General features: G+C 42.4%; 1 pseudogene; it reads right to left on the reverse strand.

The window, feature by feature from the left end:
• Positions 1-2,921: 2,921 nt before the first annotated feature.
• Positions 2,922-7,099, reverse strand: LOC124686844 (annotated as a pseudogene).
• Positions 7,100-10,581: the final 3,482 nt, after the last annotated feature.

Raw genomic sequence — 10,581 nt, forward strand, 5'->3', positions numbered from 1 at the left:
TCGGGACTTTTCATCATCATAACCAATTCATATGGGAAGAAGTCAAGATGCAGTGCTATATCTCTAATCTTTGAGTTCATATATATCTGGTTATCAAGTTTCATGTAAATTATGGGGACAAATAACATCGTCCTTCCTAGGTCCCAAAGTACGAAATGAAGAAAATGCAGGAACCAGGGATTTTAAGAGAGCAAGAAAATAAAGACCAAAATCCTTCTGAAAAACAGTGATTAGCGATCTCACAAGAAAAGAATTTTTTTACAATATGGTATCATGATGCAAGTTTCCAAAGAGAAAGTTGGATGACTCTGGATCTCTATTCCCTGTGTGCTGCATATATGTAAAGACCGGCCAAGATTCATCTGATATTCTGCTGGCCTGGTTAATTTAGCCACTGAAATTGATACCATGCCTCGAGGCTGAGTCAAGTTTGTTTAATTGTGTGTTCTTGACATCATCTAAACACAGCTAAAGATAGATAATGTTGAAATATAATATTCAGACGACGGCACATAGATAATGACAATAGCTAACTAGAGGGAGTGCTTTTATCGCAATGGGAAACATGGAAAAATAATGTTCTTGTCAGTTTCATTGCTGACTCTTTGTTCAAATAATATATTTTTCGTATTATCATTGCGGACTCTTTATCCCCGAAATCATCGTATATGATGGATGGGACATCAGATTGTTCTTTGGGTGATTTATCTATGTGTTATTTAGACTACGGAAACAGATATGGGCCCTTGAGTATTTTGATAGATGAACTAGGGTGTAAAGATGAGGTTTCTTTTTGAATTTTCAGAGTTTTGAAGGCTAATTCCAAATCTAGGCATTAATACAATTAACGTGGAAATCTTTTGTGACACGATATGTACTATTTAGTTATTTCACCACATATTTATATACTTTTATTATAGAAATCAGATGTATGCATTTTAAGGAAGATGACTTTGTGTTTTTTTATTTTCTTTCCGTTACAAAAAAACCCGTTGCAACGCACGGGCATGTTTCCTAGTAATAGTAAAGAAAATGACAAAACACTAGTGGGCCGCGGCCCAGCTAGCGCGGGAGGTTGGCGTCCAGTAACTAACAGCATCTTCGTCTTGCCCACTTCGAACGTCGCCGGCGCTGAAATCCTCCTCCTCCAAATTTCTCCACTCCCCCATCCCCGGCTTCTCGCCGGATTTCCGCGGCACCGCGCAGCGAATTGGAAGGTTAGCTCGAGGACGCCGTCGTCCGGGCAGGAGACGGGAAGAGGAGGAGCCATGCGTCGGCAGCGACCGAATGGGACGGCGCCGTCATAGATCCCCGAGCCGGTTGGAGGTGCACCGGCTCTTCAGGACTTCAGGTAAGACGAAATGTACCTGAGTTTCTTTAGTCCCACATCGAGAATTTAGATGGATTTTGACGCGTTCATAAACGCATTCCTCTGCAGGGTTAGCAAGCAAGTAGAGTAGAGTAGAGTAGAGTAGAAAATAAATTAAGAGGGGGATTTGGGGGGTTCAAATTAAATTACTTCTCACTAAAGAGAAAAGAAACTACTTAAAAATACCGGTTCCTTCTTCCCACTCTAGTAGAATGATGTGATGTGGTAAGTGCAGCAGCTTACGGTAAGGATGCTATTCTATTCATTGTTTAGCTGGATGATACATAGATTGGTCATGTGTTGCATGTATGGCTAACTGTGCCATTAAATTCCTTGTGAAAACTTATCGCTACAGATTGACTAGGCTCTTCCTTTTCAAAATAAAACTGGGGTAACCTTTTCAGAAGAATATTTACTGAAAACAATTATGCCAAAGCTTAAAAGGACAGTGTCATGTCATGCAATCGATCTAGCGCAAATGTATTGATAAAAAAAAATGCAACAGCCATTGTCATATCCCTTGTGTTGCTAGAACCTGTGATTTTTCCCCTGAACAACTAATTGTATGTTCTAGTAGGACGCTCTGTTTTTTTCTTGACAAAATGTCCCAGCACGGAAAATCAAATTGATAGATGCAATTCGCATATCGTTAGTGTTGTTAGAACCAGGTCCTTTTTTTTGCCATTCTTAGTTTGTGACAGTAGTCGTTGATCTGCAATGTTTTCAACTTGATCTGGCAGTGCCATCTATATTGTACCTTTTACATGAGAACTTTATATCTTTGTGCATGCCATAGCTAATGCATTTGTGTTAAGAGGGGGCTCTCAGGTTTTGACAAAACTGAACGTGCTGTAAGTCACTAGGTGTAATCAAACACAACCATCTAAAACACAAGCGAAAATTAATTGTGGTGTGGTACAGTATTTTTTTTTCCTGTTATGAACATCAAACACTTACAAAATACTGCGAAACATGGAATTTCATAATGCTTCCTGCTGGCAAATGGATAACATACATGTATAATAATACATTAGTACTCCATATTCTTTACTTGCAAAAAGTATACATGTGTGTAGCAACCAATTGTTTTTAAAGTGAGTAGCGGCATAGAATGGGCACAATTAGAAATACAAAATTAAGTCACACAATTTGAAGTAAAATGACTTATATGCATTAGGATAACATGTTTCTGTGCCTATCTTAAGTATTGCAGTAACTATCAAGAATTGAAGATGGCAACAATATTTCATGAACTAATAAGGTCATATTTAAACTTGAAAGTTTATTTGTAGGATAGCGCTAGTACAAGCCACTATACTACTATAGTGGCCATAGCGGTGCTGGAGCCTGAAGACCTGCAGTGCCTCAATTGAATATATAGTATCTTCAAGATCATAGATTCATATCCGTAAGGACCTTCCAAGTTCCCATCCATCAGTTACTTGACAATTGCATACTGGAAAGATGCATCTGAAACCTGTCTCTTATTGTCAGCAACTCTTTCAAAGCATCTCCAATTCGCATGCGGTCTGTTGGATTTTCCTTTGAACATGAAACTCCAATATGCAGAACTGAAGTGATGCAAGCAATTCTTATATCTCCCCGTATGTCAGGGTTTGGGGTGCTTACATCTCCATCCATGTTCTTTGATAATAACTGGTAATCCGCAATATCAATCACCTTGTTTGGAAGTGCCATCTGAACATATTTGTGAAGACCTAGAGCTTCTCCAAACTCGCTGTCTGTTGGTCTTTTTCCTGTAAACATCTCAAGTAGTAGTACCCCATAACTATATACATCACCCAGGATTGAAACTTCATTGCCCAAACCATACTCTGCAATCATCAAAACAAAGAACTAAAAACATTGAACAATTTTAAGCATTTATATTATCTAAGAAAAGTTTAAGAATTTGTATTATCTAAACTAGTAAATGGCACGTGCTATGCGTGTTAGGTTTATTAATTCTGAGCGTGTACCTAGGTCGCTAATTTCACCTATACAATATAAATTATATAACACACTTTTTTGCGGGTATAAATTATATAACACACAAAGGTATCATCAGCAAATATAACATCTAAAGTTTCTAGTGATATATTTTTTTGTAATATATACCTCATATTTTGTTTGTCAAATTAATAACCTAGGGCTACGGATAAGACTAATAAACCTATGTGGAGGGAGTACCAAAAAAATGCTCACTCAATTTCTGAAATCGCTCATCTTAGTCTTAGTCAAACTTAATACGGCTTAGACTCAGCGATGGAGTTTTTATTTACAACACGCTTTGATTTACTTGCCGTTTCATTTCCTGTTTGTTTTTTTAATCACGGTTCTATGATCTGAGGCTGCAGCCTTGCAGTCCTATCCAATAACTTATATGTTGCTACCTAGTCTTCTAGTTTAAAGTGTTAAATATGAGCCGTCTGATTAGAAAGATCCAACGGTTGCTATGACCTGATATTGGTATGCTATATATGAGTATAGATTTAAGACAGCTATGAATACACATTTATATTATGGTGCACTTTTGATATTTTGGGGGTACAGTAGAGATATGGATTGGTGTGGCTAGGCGCCTGGAAGCATACCTGGAGCAGCATATCCGATCGTTCCTCTCATTGTAGCCCAGCCACTTGATTTCTCTAACAAATTGCTCTGGTCTTGATGCAGGGCTCTTGCAAGCCCAAAATCACCAACATGAGCAACCATGTTACTATCAAGTAGAATGTTGCTTGGCTTGAGATCACAGTGAATAACTGGCAATGGCCTGTGTTGGTGAAGATAATCAAGCGCAGAAGCCACATCAATGGCAACGCTGATCCTTCTGCTGAGCCCAAAATCAGCAACATGAGTAACCTCGTATTCATCATTTTGCTCTAGAGGTTTGTGTATCCATTGGTCTAAATTTCCATGTGGTAGAAATTCATACACTAGAGCCTTGAAATCCTGGCCATGAAAATCCATACTTGAGCAGACTGTCAAGATCTTCACAAGGTTTCGATGCCGAACACATCTCAGAGTCTCACATTCTGCAACAAAACTTTGAGAAGCCCCACGCCGTCGGAGATTAAGCACTTTAACAGCAACAATGACTTGTTTGTCATGGAGCATCATTCTTCCCTTGTACACGGACCCAAAGCTTCCTACTCCGAGGAGGTTCTCAGAAGCAAAACCATTTGTTGCATTGACTAATTCTGCATAAGATACTCTGATATGTAAGTCATTGAGGAGTGACAAGTCTGAGTTAGTTTGTTGTGACTTGTTCTTTCTGTACCAGAAAGCAAACAATGCTGAGAGGACGATAAGCAATAGAACTGCAGCGCTAATGGAGATTATCATGATAAGCTTCAAAGACTGTTTCTTGGTGGTGTGGGTGGAACACGGATACAGCTTCATTCCAGGGATCCCCCCGCACAGTCCTTGATTCCCATCAATGGCGGTAGCGTTCACATCAAGAAATATTCCCTCTTTTGGGACTTCACCTTCAAAGTGGTTGAATGACAGATTCAAACTACTGAGGCCTTTCATACTCCCAAGAAACTCAGGAATTCCTCCTGACAAGTTGTTATGTGAAAGATCAAGTATTTGAAGGCCTTTTAGCCGCCCAATTGATGCTGGGATTCCGCCTTGAAGGAAGTTCCTTTGCATTCTTAAAAATTGCAGGCTTTGGGAATCACCAATAGAGGCAGGAATCTCACCAGAAAATTGATTATTAGACAAATCTATCTCTGTAACGTGGGTCAAGCTTCCGATTTCCAGTGGTACTGACCCACTAAACAAGTTGCTTTGGAAGTGCATGAAGTTAGATAAGGTAGATATGAGAAAGACTTCCTTTGGAATCGGACCACTCAGCTTATTGTGCTGAACATCCAATAGTTGTAAAGGACAACTCCTAAGACTGGATGGAACAGGTCCACTAAGTGAGTTTGATCCAAGATAGAGTTTATTAAGTAGTGTGAGATTGCCAAGGGTTGGTGGAATTTTCCCTGAGAGTTTGTTTGTACCGAGGTCTAAGAAGCTCAGCCTCTGGAGTCTACCAAGAGAGGAAGGAATAGTACCCTCAAAAGAATTGATGTTCATCATAAGATAGGATAAATTAACAAGGTTCCCGATGCCTTCAGGAATATTGCCACTTATCATGTTGTTAGCTATGTTGAAAGCCTGCAATTCTGTAGAAAGATTGGCTACTGAATTTGGTAGCACGCCCCGAAATTTGTTGCTGCTGAAATCTAAAACCCTCAGATGGCTGCTGTTGGTCAAACCGGACATGAAGTCCCAACCATTATGATCTTCATTTGCCACTAGCTGATTTTGTCCAAGGGTCAGGATTGATAAACTTTTCAGGCTATCTCCAAGACAAGGCGGGACTGTTCCTGAAATCATATTCGCTTCTACTCCGATTTTGGTAAGCATAGAACAGTTGCACAGCCAAGGTGGAATAGCACCATGAAACATATTTTCCCCTGCATTAAATATGCCAAGTACTGGAAAGTTGACATCCTTCGCAGTTGGTAATGATCCAGTTAGCTGGTTGAACTGTACATTAAATAAACTGAGAGAGGACATGTTGAAAATGGAAGTAGGAACTTGTCCAGTGAGCTGATTCTTGTCTAGGTAGACGTCAGAAAGAGCACGAAGGTTTCCGAGCGAGGAAGGAATGCTACCTGTGAAATTGTTCTCTGCGAGAACAAGACCAGATAACACATGAAGGTTCCCTAATGATTCAGGAATACTCCCAGTTAAGCTATTTCCTCCCAAGCTTAGGTATGTCAGTGAGGTGAGGTTTCCTATCCAGGAAGGGAGGCCACCATGAAGTTTATTTTCTTGCAAAACAAGGACAGTCAGCGATGACAGTGCTTGTAATGGCACAATATCCCCTTCAAATTTGTTGGTTCCAAGATTAAGAATAGTTAACGTCGAGAGGTTTCCCAAGAATGATGGAATTAGCCCTGTGAGTTGATTCCCCCTGACTTGCAAATTCTCGATTCTCTGAAGGTTACGGAGAGAAGAAGGAAGTGAACCTGACAAGTGATTGTAGTTGAGGTTTAGGCTTACTAGATCGGTGAGGTTGCCAATCTCCAAAGGGATCGTTCCTGTGAGTTTGTTGTTGGAGAGATGAAGAACCTCGAGGCCGTGCAGCGAGCCTAACGAGCGGGGCATGGGGCCATCAAGCATGTTGTAATGCATCTCGACAAGGCGCAGGCTGGGCCAATCACCCATGTCTGGAGATATTCCTCCGGTGAGGTTGTTGTGTGCCAGGCTTATGTTCTCGAGTTGCTGGCACCGTGACAAGGATGCCGGGATGCCACCTTCAAGGGAGTTGAAGCTCAGGTTGACATGCCTGAGCTCGAGGAGACGGCCAAGCTCTGATGGTATGGCACCGGCGAGACGGTTCATGGGAAGCTGGAGCGCTCTCAGGTAAGTGAGGTTGCCTACTGAAGGGGCAATGGCACCTGAAAGGCCGAGGTTGCTGAGGTCCAGCGCCACGACACGGCCACGACGGCGCCCCTGCATGCCGCACGTCACGCCGCGCCAGCGGCACAGAGGGAGCGACCGGTTGCCGCCCCATGAGGCCAGCGCCGACGAGGGGTCGCTGGTTATTAGCGCCTTGAAGGACACCAGCGCAAGGTGGTCGGCGTTGGCCACGGAGACTGGCTGACCATTGGCGACGACACTCGTGAGGAGAAACAGCACGGGCAAGGAAGAATATCCGGTGGCCACCATTGCCAGGGAGAAGGAAGTAGCTTGGCAGTTCGGCGTTGGTTGCAGAGGATGCTCAACTTTACCAGTTCATGGAAGGCTGCTGGCCTTTTCTTCTTTTTCTCTCTATATATGAACTGTCCACATTCATTTATTGTCAAGACTTAGTCATTCAAATACGGCTTCATGACATTTTTGTCAATACTGTTCTGAAGTCAGTGAGATAAGGCTTCATGTCATATTTGTTGTCAAGACTTAGTCAGTCAAATACGACTGCATGACACTTTTTGTCAATACTTGATAGAAGTTTTACGCAACAATGCAGGAGGCTGCATGTGATCTTAATACAATAAAAGTTCATTGACCAGTTTGGCAGACTGCATCATTTTGGTGCGCATCCTTGTCTAAGTCCACCCATCTAGCTGAGTTCTTTGGATCTGGCCGGCTGGCTTTTAATTCTTCATGATTCCGTTTTGCAGGTAACTTACAAAATTTCCTTTTTTCATAAAAAAAAACGATAGCACTGGCAAACACTATCAATTTTTTTTATATCCTCGAAAAAAAAGGAAAAAGTAGCAACTGGCTGGCAAGTGCGCCGTTTTGGATCCTAAGCTTCAGTGAGTTTGGTGTTAAAAAAAACTCAAGGTATTTAAAGTTTAAAATTTCTAATATTTTCTTAAAATGTTGTTAGACATTAAGATGATTTCTAGAGTTCTAGTCACCCTTAAGTGCCTGTACAAGAAAAATCAGATTTTTTGAAAATTTAAATATGTGTTTTAATTTTTTTGAAAAAAAAACTAGCAGATGGTGTTTTTCTCACTCGAATTGCAGGGACGTACACATATTGGTGCAGTATACCGGGGTCTCCGGCCAGAACCACAAGTGCAAGTTTCCTTGCATGTGGCTTGTCCACGAAGACATGGGTTCGATTCCCTTTACACGCGATGTGGCGAACTAACTAGGTAATCCCTTTACTTAATCTGATATGGGATCTCTTGCTACCAGAAAGGAACTGAACTGGCTTGCCCGGAAAGATGAGAGTGCCCTCCCTTTCTGTCAAGTAGGCTATTTTTTTGCGGAAAGCAGTCTGGAATAAGCATTCCTCGAACTGAGTTGTTCCTGTTGGTCCTAGGGTCGCCAAGGGAGTTGCAGCGAGATGGTGAGAAGCTCTAGCTTTGAGAGTTGCTGAATTAGTAGCTGTAGCTATGAGAAAGGAGTAGTGCTGGAGGAATATTTAGGCTCAGCCAATTCAGTCAAGGGTATTTTAGTAGATACCTAAAACAAAAATCAGATTTTTTGAAAATTTAAATATGTCTTTTGATTTTTAGAAAAAAACTAGCAGATGGTGTTTTTCGTCCACTTTGGTCATTGATTTTGTATCAATTCTTACATATGCATAACCCATTTATGATCTTTATTGGTCATAATTGCTAATTGTTGATTTTCTTTGTGTTGTACGTTTTGCAGGTGGTTTCCATCTTCAAGTTTGGCATAAAAGTGGAGGACAAATGGCAGTTTTATTTCAGAAAATTGAATTTCATGTCCTCAGAATGGTCTCAAATAAAGAATACATAAACATGAAATTTGTCGATATGAAAACTTTGCCTCCTTGAATAAACTGTCCACACTCATTTATTGTCAATCGGATAGGACTTCATAACATTTCTAATTAAAACATGGTCAATCAGATACGGCTGCATGTCATATTTTCCAGTACTATAATAGAAGTTCATTGACCACTTTGGCAGACTACATCATTTTGATGCGCACCCTTGTCTAGGTCCACTCACCTAGCTGACTTCTTTGGATCTTCTGTCGACAAGCTCTTGTGGCTGTCTGGCTGACCTTAATTTGTTCTTCATGATTCACTGTTGCAGGTAACTTGCAGTGTCTCTTTTTCATAAAAATAGATATCAAGATCACTGGCAAAAACTGTACCAATTGTTTTTGAAAAGTGACTTTGGCACATGAGCACCAGGTGCTCCTGGTTAAAAAAAAACATATTTCTAGGATTTCAAAAAATCTGAGCTTAATTGCACATACTTAGAAATCTTCTGAATGTACTGTAGAAATTTCGGAGATAAATATGCTGTATTATGAACTATATAAAAAGACAAATTCCTGACAAAAATTATCCCTATATATAGCCATAAATTTGTTTTTACTGTAGCTGAAAATACAATTAACTTCTACCAAATTTCGCATGAGTATTCATGACATGTGTATGTATTTGTGAAATAAATTTTATGATTTTTTGAAACATAGAAATACAATTCTCAAATATTTCACAAATCGGAAGTATTGGTGCTCTTGTGCACTAAATCTACATCCATATTTTTTCTCTATTCTCGAAGAAACAAAAGGAAACGGATAAGAACTATGGCAACTGGCTGAACTTCTGTATATAGTTGTTTGCATCGTCGCCAACGGCCAACCGAGAGACAAACCTTTGCGCAAACGGATGTTTGCGACCACTCGGTTGAAAAATGCGTATGTAATCCAGTCTAGCGGCCTGACGTATAGTTTCTCACTTGTCCGCTCAGACGTAAACGCGGCTCAAAAATGCTCTACGAATGCGTCTGGGCGGAGACTATGCGGTCAGCGCGGACGTCAGCGCGCTTCTGGCAGCGACACAGATTCTTTGGGGCATAACTAACGGGTGGCGTGTTGCAGTTTTCTGCGCCGTGTTAATGGCGCGCATCTCCTTCCGCGCGCGTGCGTTGGCGGGCGACATCGCAACGGCTTCAATAGTAGGGCATTGAAGGCGAGGTGGCGTCCGAGCCTTTTTAAGGGCCGCTGGCGGCACCCATTTTTCGACCACGCCATTGCCAGAGCCCGACATATCCATCCGTCCAACGCCATGGGGAAGGGTTGGCGTATCGTAAGACGAAAAACAACCACAAGGCAAGCAGCTCGTTGTTCGGCAAGAAGCCACTGGTAGGGCGGTACGTCCGCATCGAGTTCGCGCGCCGCCTCTGGGAGGAGAACCGGCCGATGCCATGGACGGATGTGAGCCTACCGGGAGGAGGCTGGTACCTAAATGCCAGGTGCGTACCGGTCCCTCCTATGCCATGAGAGGGGCGAGAGCGCCGCGATGAGGTGCGCCGTTGTCGAGCCATCTTGGCATCTTGCCGGCTGCGAGAAGATCCGGCGTACGCGTTCAACTCCTACAACTGGATCTTGTTCGGAACGCGCCAGTTCGACCCGCGCCGCCGAGCGGGATACCTCGTCGACTACTTCAACCGTGAGCTCGCTGTGGATCAGGACGACGAGGGTGAGTACGACGAGGACGACGTGGGCGAGGACGCCGAGGACGACGATGCCGACAATGCCGAGGCCGAGTACAAGGCCGAGTCCGACGGCCATGTCCAAGGCGGAGACAACGACCACGACGACGCTGGCCCGGCATGGGATCCGGAGACCCAGCCGCCGGACATTAGCGAGGAGCCATCGCAATGGCCAATATAGAGTTCGACCAGCTCGCTATGTGTGACAGCCTTGCCATC

The sequence above is a fragment of the Lolium rigidum genome, chromosome 2 (genome assembly GCF_022539505.1).
Source record: "Lolium rigidum isolate FL_2022 chromosome 2, APGP_CSIRO_Lrig_0.1, whole genome shotgun sequence".
Classification (NCBI taxonomy): domain Eukaryota; kingdom Viridiplantae; phylum Streptophyta; class Magnoliopsida; order Poales; family Poaceae; genus Lolium; species Lolium rigidum.